At 38.8% G+C, this 16,139-nt stretch overlaps 1 protein-coding gene across 4 annotated transcripts in view; it reads right to left on the bottom strand.

The window, feature by feature from the left end:
* The window catches only part of LRRC3B (leucine rich repeat containing 3B), a 205,014-nt gene that overhangs the window by 154,734 nt on the left and 34,141 nt on the right, over positions 1–16,139 (bottom strand). The window contains exons 2-4 of one of the 4 annotated variants that reach the window (XR_014690619.1): positions 13,025–13,229; positions 11,221–11,338; positions 10,498–10,923 (exon numbers count right to left, since the gene is read on the bottom strand). The gene's annotated coding sequence lies outside the window, so the exon portion shown is untranslated. Of the gene's footprint in view, positions 1–10,497; positions 10,924–11,139; positions 11,339–13,024; positions 13,230–16,139 lie in introns of those variants that run through there. The other 3 variants (XR_014690618.1, XM_084512142.1, XM_084512141.1) reach the window with 3 other exon arrangements.

Here is a 16,139-nt window from a genome sequence, read left to right as displayed (position 1 = left end):
TGCACCTTTAAAGGCTAACTTATGTAAATTAGCCAGTCTGGAACAGGTGCCCAAGGACAAAATTATCCAACCTCTCTTCAGCCTGCTCAGCAGCATTAGCTGGGCTGTAATAATATAGAACAAGTGACTGTACTAAGGGCTTGAAATTTCTTCCCCGAATTGACCCAGAGTTTTCATGAAGACCATGAAAAACATGAAAACAATGATGACATCCAGTTTGCACTCTGGCATACCTAATACTTCAGCACAGGTTTGGATCCCCACTCAAAACACAACTCAGGTGGACCAGAGCTGCTGATTCCCTGCACAACTGAGGTTACCCAGTCCCAGGTAAACACACTGCAGATACCCACAGAGATGCTGAACAAAATAAAAATAAAATTAAAAAAAAAAAAAAAAAAAAGAGAAGAAAAAGAAAAAGAGGCGGGCTTGCTCCTGATGGCAGGGAGAGAGTCTTAAGAGATGGCTTTCATTTGCAGAACAACAAAAAGAAACATGCCTATATTCTTGGGATGGGAGAAGGACTTGATGCTCATAGTTTTGGGACTTCCATTTTAAAACACCCTTTCCTCTGATTGCTATAGTTACCTCCAAAAAAGCCAGTAGTTGCAGATAATGAACACAATGACCTTCAAAATTAAAAAGAAGACATGTGTTAACAGGTATCAGATTTCCCTTTCACTTGAATGTGTTGTTTTCACTTCTGAAAGCATTTTTGACAATGTCTCATAGTCAAGGTTAATAACAAAATTAGAGGTGTGGGAATTGTGAAATGAATGGTAAGATGGCCTAGAAAGTTTAAAACAGAGTTACATGAAACACAGAGAAAAGGCTGAAAAGGTGGCCGCATCTTGCATGAATGATAGAAACAAAGCAAGAATGAGTAACAAAGGAAAACAGATGCAGCAGAGAACCTGAATTGCTTTGATCATCCAAAGGCTTAAAACTGACAGTATTTAATGCTGATGGACAGATATGAAATGAGGATGATAAAAAGAATAGGATGCTAAGCAATATCATTCAGCTTCCTGAAGAATGAAAAGTGAAAAGGGAAGAAAAAGTCAAAATAGTAAAGACAAAACAATCAAGCAAAATTAATACCGTCTGGTACAAACCCATGATGAAAATGGACTCTGAAAGGGAAAATAGAAGGATAGAGAAGACCCTAAAAAAAAAAAAAAAACAAACAAAAACAAACAAGCAAACAAAAAACCACCATATTTGTAATTTATGTTATCAGGATATTACAGACTATGCCCCAGGGTGAGCAAAACTATTCCTGACTGCACCCAGATCATGGCAGTGCAAAGGAATTTGCTTCTCAGCTGTTCCCTGACTAATGCACACCAAGACTTTTATTGCTCTTCTCAACCACACACCAAAGGAGCAGCCTTGGAAACCAGCCTTGGAGATGTAATATTATTGCTGCACTGCATTTGCTTTCACATTATTCCTATACCTGCATGAAATTTGTCACTGATAAGTCTCAGATATTGTCAGATTTATAACAGCAGGGGTTTGTTGGAAATAGGAATTTTCTGAAGGACAAGAATGTCAATTTCCTTTTCCCCAATTCAAGTGTTACAGAAAGCACAAGAAAATATATACTTTTTTCTCCTGAAGAAGATTTATTAAAAAAAAAAAAAAAAAAAAAGCAAAAACTAAAATTTTGACTGTTTCTTAATATTCTTGCTAAGAACCATCCTTTCTCTTTGCCCAGATGGAGTTAACTCACATGGTCAGGTTCTCAAAGCATTGCAGTATCCTCTAACGTTAGTTTACAATTCGCTGTTTCCATGAACATTTCTGCCAGTAGACTCATCTCTTCGAATATTCACAGAAAAAAAAAAAAAAAAGAGTGCAAACAAATGCAAAAATATACAATTTGAAAAATGTAACCTCAGTCTCAGAAGCTGGAGCCCATCCATGAGCTATGCTCAGCAAGGAATGTTAATGTGCTGCCGAGGGGATATATATTAATGGTATAAAACTGTTACCATGTGTCATACACATGGTATGCGGATGGTGACATCTGCACTCACAACTTGCTGAAAAGTCAGTTTGCCTGAACTGTGTAAGGGCTTACCACTAAAGAAGTATGTATTACAGCTCATAATGCAGTTTTCCATATAATTACAGTGCAAGACTGTCTCTGGATTTGGTCATTAGACTAATTCAAAATCAGATACATCATCATTTCATCAGCCTAAAGTTTGTTGCCAAGATTCAGCTCTGCCAAACCATCAAAATGCATCTTTCTAGAGATGGAGCAGGCATCACTGCTCCTTTTCTGGCCCAATGGGTTAAGCCTATTTTAATGAAGTTCAAAAAAATTAGCTTCTCTTTAATTTTGAGTGTGAACATAAACACAAATAGAGAACTGGAGCTTAATTACTGGCCTGATTACTCAGTGGCTGTGCCACAGCCATCTGAAGGCTGCTCTCAGCAGAAAGGATCGCACAGGATCCAGGCATCCCTGTCTGTGAGGTTCTCCCTGCTCTGAAATTCAGCACCCAGTGCTTAAATTTAGGCTTAGACTCTGCTCAACAAATTTCTGCAGAGGGCAGTTGCAGCCAGGAAGCCTGCCTCAATAACTCCACTGGCATTGCATGATTTAAAGAAGTCCAGTAGTGTTTTAACTGTTCTTACCCTAACCTGTGCCTTCCAGCAGAAATAGTGGATTAGGATTTAGAGGTCTCTTGCTGCTCACAATCCATGCATTCTCTTTCAGGTGTGAGACTCAAGCCTGTTTAAAACAAATTCACTGGAGCCAGACTTACTTTAACAAAGCTTCCTAGTGCTGTTGTTCTGGTCAGAACATTTTTATTTCACTAAAATTAATCTAAGAAAAAAAAATCAGAAAAAAATGTTCAGATGGAGAAAAAAATTGCTGCTGTTTGGCAATGTAGAGGGTTATTCAATTCTGTAGCTAGGAAAAGGGCAGAGGACTAAGTCATTCAATGAGAGAACTGTGCTCCTGTCATGATAACAGAAATAATCTCATAAAATAATCTTTAACTTGGGTTAGGCTTTTCTGGGAAGTGGGATGGTCAGATTCATATTTGTTTTGCTGTTTTGAAATTTACTTACCAGTATCTCGCAAAGGTTCATCCCTACACAAAAACTCTGATATTTAGCTTGTTAATTGACATGTTTGCACATCAAGGCAGGCTGTAAATGAACAACATAACAAACTAAACATGATCACTCCAGACACACCACTACTACTTCCCAAGAGATGTAACTCGTACAGCCCACATACAGGCCCACAACATACAAAAGCTATGAAGAAGAAAGAAAGAAAGAAAAAAGAAAACAAAACAAAACAAAACGCTGTACCGCTCTAAATTTACTCCCCAGCAAGTTAAAATTAAAAAATAATAATTATAAAAAAGTCATTTCTGCATGTTGACCAAGTTATGTCAAACCTACTGGTTACCTGTCCAAGGGCTCAGCTTCTTTTCAGTGTAATAACCACACAGTACAAGTACATAGGCTCAAGAAAACCCTTCTGTAACCTAGCAATAGAACAAAGTGTTTATACGAAACTTGAGAGAGACTGATAGACTTATTTAATAAGTTAAAGCATTTTAGGGCAAAGTGCCCCACCAGTAAATTGTTAGAGTTGTACCAGCCCTTGGGAACATCAGATACTCCTGGCAATGCTGTTACAAACTCCCTTGGAGATCATGCATGTTCCCTCGTACTGCTTGCATACCTGCTAACATCACCATCTAAAGGGTAGATTTTCCTCCCCAGCCTTCATATAAGCAGCTCGGGCCAACTTGCACAATTAAGCAGAAATCCCCCTTCTCACTCTATGGACTCTAGGAGAAAATGGATTGGAGTACTGGTCACTGACAAATTATTTCAACATCCTGATTTAAGGACTGTTGCTCCCATAAAGAGGGATGGCTTTCCTACTTTAGGTTGCCAAGCCTTTGTTTTACAACTAGGAAAATAAATTAAGAATAAACTAATATCTGCTATAGTGAACTACATAGTGAAAAGGTAGAATAGCAAATGCATTATAATGACTTTTAAGAAAAAAAAAAAAAATTTGCTTTTGTGCTCCAGTATCTCAGCTAGCTTCTGAGGTCAGTTGAACACCGAAAGGAGTGAGTGGGCTGGATAGCTTCTCCTCCTTAACTTCAGATTCCCCTCCTTTTTTCTGTTTCCCTTTCAGTTCACCTGCCCGTTCTTCTTTATGATTTGGCACTGAGAAACCAGGACCTTCAGAGTTTCACAGACAGTTTCTTTCTCCCAACCCCACGTTATTTTCCTTTTGTGTGCCTTTATTGCTACAGACTTCAAGCTGCCTTCTCTGGCTTCCAGCCATGCCAGCACACCATGGTGCAGCTGTATGAGTTGCATCTCTTGGGAAGTAGTAGTGGTGTGTCTGGAGTGATCATGTTTAGTTTGTTATGTTGTTCATTTACAGCCTGCCTTGATGTGCAAACATGTCAAAAAAATAAATAAAAATGATATGAAGGTGAGGCACAGGCCTTACCTTACTTCTTACTGTTTTCTTACTAAGATTTTTATGTTCTGATGACCCATTTCACAGGAGAAATAGGAAAACCACCTGTTACATTACATTGCCAGGCATTTCATGCTTATTTTAAAAAGATGGATGATGTTTCCACAAATAATATCAGCACTGGTCTGAGTTCATGTGTGCAGTTCCCCCAGTGCCACTATCTGTGCACTGTAACATGCACAGATGCACTGAAACACAGAATTATGAATACAGCAGGTATCTGTCTTGCTGCTGCTCATCAGCCCTGTCTGCCACTTGCCCTTACCCAAGTAGCTTTCTCCTGTCCTTCTCTCCATAATTAGTGATTATATATCACAGACAAGAGACTGTCAGCCTCCTTTGTTTGAAACATATGTGCATATAGACCTTACACACATATGCCCAGCTGAGCATTAAAGTTCAAAAACCTGAGTGAAAGCTTTGCATAATAAAGCCCTAACCATATGTACTTTTCTGAAGCCCCAAAATATTTTATTTAAAAGGGTCAACCTTGTTAGAATTTATCTAATTTTTAAAGTATATATTTTTGAATGTTAATTTTTATCATAATTATGGTTTCAAAACTGCAATGAGCTTCTCTTAGCTCCAAATCCAAGTGGAGGATTATAGGCTTTTTCTACTGTTTCACAATCAAAAATTGATTTTCTTCCTGGGGTGGACCAAGGAACTTGGAAAGGATGGTGAGATGTCTGAGGAAAATCTGAAAACAAATCCCAGTGAGTCAGCCAGAGCTCCTCTAGGACCTCCTGCAGCCAGTCTGCCAGCCTTTCAGTGTTTGCCACAACTTTAAAAGCTCTCCACTCTGCTGCTTCTGCTGTCATAGCAATGATACACATTTTCCAGCCATGCAGAATTTCAGTTTCAAAATAATGCAATTAATGTCTTCCACATATCTCAGGAACCGCGACCCACTGATGTCATCGGATCACTGACATCAATAAGATCATAATTTCCTCTTCCACCAGTGATGTAACCTGCTAAATAGCACAGATGCCTTCAGTAACTTTAAAAAGCAAGGAAGTTTCTCTACATCCATTTGCTACTTGCCTCCGTTATTCTCAAGGCCACCAGGGTTGAAATCTTGCATATTTACTTTCATTGTAACCTGTGCATTTGTAAAAGAATAAGCCCAAGCCCATTTGCTACCTGGCACAGAAAAAGGTGTGATTTTGTTTGCAAGGCTGTAGCACACTGCATCGCTTCTCCGTTTGTGAGACTTTTTCTGCATAAAGTGCTGACCAGTTTTAGCACATTATCCTGGGATAAAATAACTATAAAAATGTAAATTTAAATTTGCTGCTGCAAAGCTCCCGAGTGGACCTTTTTAAGGGGATATCTCCAAATTATTATATGCAATTGTTAAAAGTGGCACTTATAGCTGTCTATATCCTTGGGAAAAGTGAGTGCAAACATAAAGGAAAATTGGCAAGCCACTAAGTGCATTGTCCTTATCTGTCCTTCCGTAGGCTAAGACATTCTGATACATAAAGGAGGTTATAAGATCATTTAATGAGTCAGTTGGAGTTCTCTGCCTCATAGTTATGCACTGGCAGACCACACCAATTCACTGTAAATACTGCTACAAAGATCTCTGCAATAAGCCAGACACCAATGTGCCATTAGTGCACCAGCCAAGGTGCAGCTGTTTTCACAAGGAGTCACTGAAAAATATACACCTACAATATTCCCAATCAAGAAATGGAGCACTGAAACAACATCATTTTAGTTGTAATTTAACTGGTGTTTCAAAATTCATGTGTTAAAATAAATCAGGCACAAAAGCAATTGGATAAATGATACTTCAAAGACACACAACTGTAAGACTATCTTTTGAAGGATGATCCTATTAAATGCATTAACCATACAACTCTTGTTATTGAAATTGGTAGGAATTGCATCACAGAAGGAATACGCAGAGCAGACATGAAGTTAGGGCCCTACAAAGAACTAAGACAAGAAGCAAAACACTTCCCTGAGAGAACACAACCAATTTTTTGTTATTGCCCATAACAAATCATGAGTGACATAAAACAGCAACATTTTTATAGTAGAACTAGATATAAGTTTTTGTCAACAGATGTGCAACCCAAAGCTGTTCTTAGCAAATAAAACTCTACTTCAAAAAAAATACAGTTCTCTAAAACACTTTTAAAAACTAAACTGAGGGGACTTTGTATCATCCACAGTTTATCAGTAACATAACTCTCCTCTGTAGAAATATTCTAAGTGTATCCCCTATGACAAATAAATCTATGACTTACAATATTAGGCCTAGATTTTAAAAAATTTAGTCATCTTCTAATACCTCAAAATAATGTGATTTTGAGAGATGTAGGTACCTAAACCTCTGTAGAACAGGCTCCTTCAAGACATACTAAATGGACATCCCAAAAGTGACATCTTTTAAAAGTTTAGTTATAAGTTTAGGAAGTTCATGAAATGTCCAGACACAAGGACTGAAATCACGATTTTTTTTTCACAGAACACTTAATAACAGACAACTGCTGAACAATAGTACTCATTTCTAACAAGCATCGAAAGATCATCCATCTGACAGCATGACAGAATCAGCTCTAAGGATCAGGAGATCATTTAACCTTCAAAAACTTTTAATTCATGGCTTCTAGCTATAGTTGCAAGAGGAAGAACACTGAAGTTCTGAGGTTGGAGTTATTAATAACATGCAATTATTACTTCTTGCATTTAAGTCTCTGTTTCCAGTGTGGTTTAACGATAATATGGTGTCAAAAAGTTCCTTCCATAGGAAATAAGTAATAGCATTTACCTGAGTGACTGAATCGTATTTTACTTAAATGAATCTTATTGTGTTTAAATTAAATTAAATATATTGAAAAAAATCAGAACACATATGCATTGTTTTGCTTTTCTGGAAAGACTTATAGGTAGTTATTGGCCTTTTAAACTAGGTAATTCAGCTCTTTCTTCATTATTCTCTTGGACTCCAATCTGTCTTCTTCTGAAAGCACAGCTAGTCCTTCAGTGGAATTGAGCTGAACTCTGATTTATGGGTAGGCAGAAAAAAATGCAGCTTTCTAAACATTATTTTAAGCTTCACATTTGTATGAAATAATAGCCTTCTGCTTTTGGAATGCTCACTTCAGACACCAATTTTATTGCATATGATAGATTTTTCTCTAGAAATAGCCCATATAACTCAGTGATTTTTTTTCTCCCAACTTCTGAGTAGTTTTTATTAATTGGAATATTTGGGGGTATGAGAACATCCATAGAGTCTACATCTCTTCAACCTCTCCATCACTTTGTGATTCAATAGGTTAATCTGGAGAGGTCTGCAGTGTCAAACCAACAGCCTGTAATTTTGAAACTGATGGCAAGATTTCTCTCTCATCGTGAGTCAATAGGCTCAGTAGGCTGAAACTGTACATTTTATTATTACAGATTTAGAAAAACTTCAAAGCCAAAAGGCTGTTTGGAGCTTATTTCCTCTTAGAAGTAATATTTGACTTTCCTTGAATCATCACTTAAGATATTTAAGTGAGAATTGCAAAGGTGAAAATCTGACTTTAGGTCTCATTCCCAGTTTAAAGTTTAAGGTACAAAGGACTCACTTCCTTTCATATCTACAATAACTATTTAAGAGTGAAGTCTTACAGGAAAAAATACTGATCACGATCTCTCTTAGAAGTGTTCTGTTCTTTCAAGTGTATCCATGCAGTTTGCAGAAAAAAAACTGCTTTTGCTGGGGATACAGTGGACATATTTCATCCCTTAACTGATTTTATTTGGTCCTGCATTTTTCCCATGGAAAATTAATCCTCAGAAATATCTCTCTCACAATGTCTCAAAAATGATCATTTTATCCATGAGGCACGCTACCCACGTGCTCACAGAGAGGAAAGTGGAATAAAAGATCTTCACGTCAAGGCTCATCTGCCGTCAATTCATTACGCTGCTTTTAGTGACACCCACCTTTCACATTGTCAGAGGTGCGATGACAGTGAGTCTCTCAAGGACGGTGCAATGTGGGGACGCGCTACCAAAGCATCATTCATAGAAAACACGAGCGGTGTGCAATGCGTGTTGTACCAGGAGAATATTGCAGAAGCAGAAAAGAGTGCTGTTACAGTGAGCAGGCTTATGATCTACACTGACAGTTTTATGGAAGGATTTACCTTCCAGATTGCAGCACATAATTTAACATACTAAACTATTGTCTACAGCACAAGGAAAATGTGTTCTTTTAAGAGAAAGCCACGACGGTACACATATGGATTGATTTATTTCCTGTCAGTTATCACATGTCTTGGGGGGGGTCTCTTTCCTCCCCATTGCTTTTCCACAAATAAAATGTTCTGAGCAACTGATGTTTGAGACCAGCATGCCAAACGCAAATACCTCAGATATTTTTCAGCTTTTTCTATGAAAAGCAATATCCGTGTAGCTTTAGAAAACTGCCAGATTATTTTTAAAACCAGACTCCTGACTCACTCCCTTCTCTTGCGCTTGAATATACATGATTCAGTGGAAAACATGTCCTGAATAAAATTATTCTTGCAGCAAACACACTACATGGGAGTAAGGGGTGTGATAACCATTGCGTTGAAAAGTTAGGTCAAAAGATCAGTGTCATAAGCCTTTCTTTCCTCATAAACACAAAACAATTTTTGTTGCCAGTCAGGTAACAGCTGCTATGCAGCAGTGATCAGTATTTGGCTACATCCTCTTCAGGGCTGTAAACCTCACACCCCTAGCACTGAGCAGTACAATATGGGGGTAAAGGAGGGAAACAGCTCTGAACCAGGGGCGATAACAAGCATTTGTTCATTGCTTGGCTGGTGTTTCCCATCTGAGACTCAGCCAGAGGGTGCTTCGGATGAGGCAGCAATACTGGGATGCCTGCGGGTGCTGTGGGGTAGGACACTGCACACCTCTGGCAGCTGGGCTGAATGCAACCCTGGGGAAGAGTCAGTGGGAGATGGGCAGGGTCAGTCCATGGCCCTGGAAAGGCAGCCTGCCAACCAATCTCACCACCATACCCATTTGTCTTCAAACACTCTCATTCTTGAGCGGATTTCCAAAGAATGCAGGAGAAACCCCAACACAGGTAGATATTGATGCTGTGTCTCTTGAGAAGGTATCTCAGTCTCCACTGATTTGCATGACAAGTTTATATGTTTAATTCCACTGAGAGTCCTAATTAGGCATTCATGATAGTCCCAAATTTGTCTCAAAATGAACACCTTTTTCACTGAAGTGATGGTGCTGTTGTTTCTAAATGCAATTAATTTGTTCTATTATAAAGTTCCCCTGTATCTTATCCCTTCACCAGCCTTCTTGCAGCTTCCTTGCTAAAAATTCTTTTTTCTCTGACACAGCTCCAGGGTCAATGGTGCATGCACAATATTGACAATTTTTGTTAACATGCAACAAAAATATTCTATGTTTAACAGAATAGGATTGTTGCTCAATCCTAACCCTTAGCTTTCACCATGCAAGCTGCAACAACATGTCCAAGTTTCACCAGTGGATTCTGACTCCTACAACTGGAAAGTTTCCACTTTCCAGATGGCAGATTATTTGGATTGCGCTGATAATTAATGTAGTAATTTCTCTGTTACTAATAAATGTACAAAATAATGTTGCTGCATTGGAACTTACCTCCCTGACTGCTGTTACCTTCTTCTGTACTGGGGGGGGACAGGGAGAGGAACATAAATGCAGTTCTTTCTTTAGTTACCTGATTACCTTTTAATTTCAAGTAAGAAGAGGAGAAAACATGACCTTCATCTCCTGCCAAGTCACAAGGTTAGGATTATCTTTGTACCACCTTTTTGCATAACATCTCATAAGTATGAGTTTTGCTTTCATTCATCTGAGGCCAAGTTTGGTACAAGTACACAAAAAGATAAAAACAAGAGAACTTGGAAAAGGACAAATCAGTCACTCATCCCCATACATCTTTTCATAAGGAAAGGTTTTGGGTTTTTTTTTTGCACTTATTTCTATGTCCTATTCTTCCAGAAAGGGGAATTTTAAGATTGATATCTTAAAATTATCATCCAAAAATTCATTTGAAACAAGGTGGAAAAAACAAAAACAAACACTCTCAACCAGGTGAATAAAACACATCTTCAAAATAACTTTGGCTGCACTCCCTGGGTTTAGTTCCCCATATAACAGCACACAAATATCTATTTATCACATCAGTTCCCACTTATTCATTTGGGAAACAGTTTTACAGCAGTGAACAAGACAGGCCTGAAAAACCCTGTCAAGAGTTGCGTGGACATTTCCTAACCGTCAGTGTGTACTCCAATAGTTTGACCAGCTTTCTTCCTATCCTCTCTGGTTTTAGCAAAGCTCTATCAGCTAACATAAGAATCCTCCCAAAGAAGTAAAACCTATAAAAGGAAATAAATTGCACCAAATGGCCAAAACCTAACTACAAATAAAAAAACGTTTTCTCACATCTCTCTCTCATTTCTGCTCTGGGAGCACACATGGACATAGTGGCTCCCAAGGGGTAAACTGAGTTCTCAGTATACACAGGAAAATGCTCATTCTTGTAATACCTCTCCCTTCTCAACTCTAGTGATAAATAAATATTCCTTTCTTACCAAACCGTTATGTACCAGGAGCTCTGGATGAACATCCCTGAGATTGTCTTCCCTCATTCCTTAGAAGATGAAAACACCAACCTTCTTTCCTCAAGGATATTTCTTCCAAACCATTCTGTAGTACTGGTCCAGCCTGTCCTGAGGTTCTTCTGGGCTCTGGGATGGTACCAAAACCAGCACCAAAAGCATGACAGGAATCCTGGGGAAGAAAGAAGAAGTACTGATTCACACGGAAGTGCTCCTGTCATCAACAGGCACTTCTCACTGTAGTTTAAGCTACTGGGACCGGTCTTCTTTTCCTTGGGATGGCTGGGTTTGCCTGCTCCAAGGAGCTTCTCTGGTGACAATAACTGAGACAGGGTAATAGTTAGGACCATGGACTGAAGCAAGAAGCAGGAGTAGATGAGATGGGAAGCTAAGGAAGTCTTGTCACAGGCAGACCACATGTTAACAGGCAGCCTGACCTCGGGCTGCATTTGGATGCTGCCTTTCATTCAGATTGCAAACCCTGCCTCCCTAGTTGTCTATGACTGGCCACCTGCACAAACCAACAGGCTGATTCAGGCCAGTATTTGCTTCTCTTTCGCAGCTATCATGAAACAGAAACATATATGAACAGAGAAGAGAGAGGGCAGTGACGGGCTTCCCCCCAAGCCAGGAGCAGTGCTAGGATGTAAGGCAGGGCCAAGAGCAAAAGATACGATGCTACTGTGCAAAATCAGATACCACACTGTAACATATAAACTAGAATACATTCTGAGCTACATGTTAATTCACACAAGAGATCTATATTCAGTTGTGGGCAATGCATACCAGGAAGCTCACGGGAAGCTCATATATTACCAAGAGTCCAGAGGGAACAGCTTCAGACTGCAGAGGATGGGCGTAATCTAGTCCCCATGTTAACAACACAGAGGAAAAACAAACAAACATGTAAATACATGCCATCGGGGTAAGAAAACACTGGAATTGCTTGGAGGTTGTGTGATCTCCCTCATTGGGAACTGTCAAAAAAAGTTGTGTGGCTGATCTCGTTTTGGTGCAGGAAAAAAAAGCATACACTGTCATTCTTAAAGTTCCTACTTCAAGTGGGATATTCATGTGAATATTTCAGGATTTAGTTCATCACAGCTATGACCCAGGGTGCTCAGACTAAGGTAGTTCTAGTACTTACCCCTCCAGTACTCTTACTAGGCTGAAAGATCAAATGTTTTGATGCTTGTTTCATCTAGAAACATCACTACAGAAAATGTCAACAAGGAAGATCAAAATTGCCTTTTTAAGGGGAAAAAAAAAAAAAAAAAAAAAAAAAAAAAAAAAAAAAAGCACTTCTGAAATCCATATGGCTGAGGCTCTGGGTTATTTAGTGATCTAAATTTTCCTTTTGGGTTTTTTGATGGTGAAAATCCAAAGGCCCCTTCAGATAAACGTTTAGGTAGAGAATGTTATTGATTTAAATAAAATTGAATCATACAATCACTACAGAATCCTCTGTGCTATTTAATTTGATATTTATTTCAATTATTTTATACTGCTCCTACATTTTTAACATTTCTGGAGTACTGTGAAATTTTACATCATATTACAGAATTTGTCAGACAGGGGTAGAGAGGTAATTCTGAGTATGAGACTGAGAACTGCAACTTTTATGGGTATAGGAAGCAGTTTAGATCTGTGGAATTATGCAAATTACATCTGTTCTTAAACCATCAATGCTGGAATTATTCGGCACAGAAATTAACGTTATTAAATTTTAAAACCAACCCCTCCTCTGCTGATGAATGGAGCAGTTCATCCCTTCCCCAGTGCTTTTGGTTTAGGCTGCATTGTTTGAAACAATTATACCCTTTTTTAACTCAGTCCTTGAGTTAAGTGGGTAACTCACATGCTTAATTAAATGTCCGTGGAAGCATTAGGGGGTTTGCTCAGATGACAGAGCTGGTCTGCGCATTGCTCGCTCTCATTAGTGACTCTTAGGGCTAGGAACCACATGGAAGTGCAAGCTGAGCCTCAGGAGAAAAATGCTGCAGCAAGAGGTGGCTTTGGAGGCCAAGTCCTCACCGCCAGGAAAGGAGATGCTGTTTCTATTCCTGTGACAGAAACACAGAAGCATTGGGGTTAGTGTTTATAAGTCTTTAGACCTCATAATATAAAAGCAAAATTCAGAACACCCAGACAGTGTTCCTACCAGCAGGATAACAATTATCCCACTTCTTAGGTAATTTTAGTAAAAAATATCACTGTGTCAGGAGAGCAATAATATCTACCATGCATGAGACAGTCTTTAAATAGGTTTGATTCCATTAACTCATTAATTTGCTTTACATAATAATAAACAAAAGAAAATATTTTCATCTTGTTGATGGGCCAATTGTGCAAATATTTTCACCTAACGCCCTCTAAATGACATAAGATAGCAATAAGAATTTAGTCATGTAAAAAGAAATTTGCCATTTGAAACCATCTCAACTTTAGTTTCTAGCGGCAGATATCCTGTCACCCCTGTCTGCAGGAATTATTTTCCTATCTGTCTGGAGGTTTGCAAGCTGAGCATGGTTATTTTGCTGTCTGGCACATCAAAGCTCCAGGCTACCAGGTAGCACTTATAAATGTACAGTGCACCAGGGATTGCTGGAGCGAATATATGTGTGTGTGTGTGTCTCTCTCTCTGTGCTCTTTCACTGACTTTCAGGGCTCAGGATTGCTGCAGAGGGAGCTTATCCGTGCCTTCTTTTTGGCCTTTTCTGTTGCAACATTGACTGGGCTACAAAGGGGCAACTTGTCTGTATCCACCATTGTACTGAGAAATAAGGGGGGTCAGACCTGGTGTATTCTGCAAAGTTCAAAGGATACCTTTCTTCATTAAGTGGAAGCAAAAAAAGAAAAAAGAAAAATGCCCAGTTTCAAGAGCTTGCTTCTACCAGATATTTACAAGTCGAAACAACTGCCAGTAAGCAGGGAAAGAATCAACAATACCAGAAAGAAGAAAAAAAAAAAAAAAAAAAAGATGTTCTTTCCCCACTTGCTTTAAGTTTTCTCCTCTTCTATTTCAACCGGTTTTGTTTCCAAGAAAACATACTTATAAATGCTAAATATAACCATATCACAATACCCCATACAGGAGTTATCCTCTACAAATACAGCGCTAATGTGTCTATGCCAGATCTTTTGCTACCAATATTTCTGTGCCTGATGCACATGAAATGATGCAACAGCAGTTAACTCTTTGCTGGCAGAGCTTCTTTGCAATATCTATCCCATACATCATATGTAACACCTTGTTGCAAATGTTGGGGGGGAAGCAGGACTGAAGTATCTCAAGAGCTTTTTCTCTCTGATGCTCTTCAACTAAAGAAGAAAGTACCTCACAACACAGGGGTTGTGGATAACCTCTGTATGAGATTCAACTTATCCTGCCAACATCCCTGGCTTCTGTGGTAATCTGGAGGTTATAAGGCTACTTGTACTGTAGGAACTGCTGAGGACAGAGAGCAACACACACAGTGTTCATCTTCTGACCCTGGTCTGCAGTTTCTGTTTCAGAAAAAGGACAAGCTCGCTCTGGAGACAGAGCAGTCACAAACACCTGGACATCAGGTAGAGTTTCCTTTCATGCAAGCCCTGCCCATACCCTAAAGGGTGAGTGTTTTTATAGAATTTCTTAAGTCCTAGATGTATTTCCTAAACCACCAAGTAACACTGAAATACCACGTTTATCTTTCTTTCTGTCTTTATCAATTGCCAGCCTACACTGAATTTGTAAAAATGTAAAATTCTGTGAGGTAAAATTCCACTTCTTAGAGACAAAAGCCTGGAAATGGAATAGTGCTAACAGCGGACCATGGCTAACGATGCTCTTACAGTTCTCCTTTTGATCAGCCTGTGTGATTTATGGCAGACAATAGGTACATTAAACAATTCTCAAGAACAAGAGGAAAATAAATTCAAGTAAGAGAGATAGCAAGCATAGTCAACAGGATTAGTGTCTGGATTATTGTCAGTATTGGAATTTCAATTTTGCATTTCTCAACTTTTTTCCACTTGGTCTTTTTAGCCTTAGTAACACGTTGCTTAAGTTTTGCATACATAACGACAGCCAAGTTAACTCTTCTTCTTCCATGATGTTTTACTGATGTTGAAATTTTGGGTTGTAATTATTCATTTAAGGCTCACTAGAGGCTAAGGCTGATTCATAGCCCCAACATAGGAGATGGTTCATTTTCTCAGTGGCACTAATGGTTTAATCATTCCTGCTATTCCCTGAGCACTTTTATGTTCTTTGAACTTTCTTTGAAGCCAAGATTTTGCACTGTTCTCTGATCTGGTTTATTTATATCCCCCTCATACTTTACTTCTAAGGAGATCTACTGTATTTGAACCCCAGGGAATGTATACAGCACAGCATTACAGTCCCAATATTAGAAATACAGTGATGCTAATGATATAAGATGAGATTATAATAGGCATAAAAAATGGAACTTTAACCACACTTGTGAGAATTCCCATATGGAGCAGTAGATGAACTGAAAAGGGTCAAGTTTTATGAATGAAATCTCTCAATGATATATAGCCACAGGAACAAGGAATTTCACCCCCTTGTATTACTTCACACTCCCACCTATAATAAACATGATTAATGTGGGATATCTACAATACAGATACTCTCTTCGGAGACAATCTGTCCTTTCAGGAAGGCTAGGAAAGGAAAAAACTTGCAGGAAAACACCAGTAGTAATCTCAAATTTAGCCACATAAAAGTTAGGTATCTAATCTAAGCAAATTGTCTAGCCTCTGACTCAAGAGCATGCATTAGACCCTTCTAAAGAGAAACTCATCTCGTACTAAGTAGGAGTCTAAGACATGCAGAAACAATTATCGTCTGAAAGTGTTTGATACATATTTGACTATGCACACAACCTCAAAAATTAACTTAGGATAGACAGCTACCAATCAGATGATGAACGTTAGATGAGATGTACCCACTCAGAGTCAAGAGATAC

The sequence above is a fragment of the Aythya ferina genome, assembly GCF_964211825.1.
Source record: "Aythya ferina genome assembly, chromosome: 2".
NCBI classification, from domain to species: Eukaryota; Metazoa; Chordata; class Aves; order Anseriformes; family Anatidae; genus Aythya; species Aythya ferina.
Note: the sequence above shows the minus strand (reverse complement) of the source record. Positions and strands in the feature narration are given on the sequence as shown.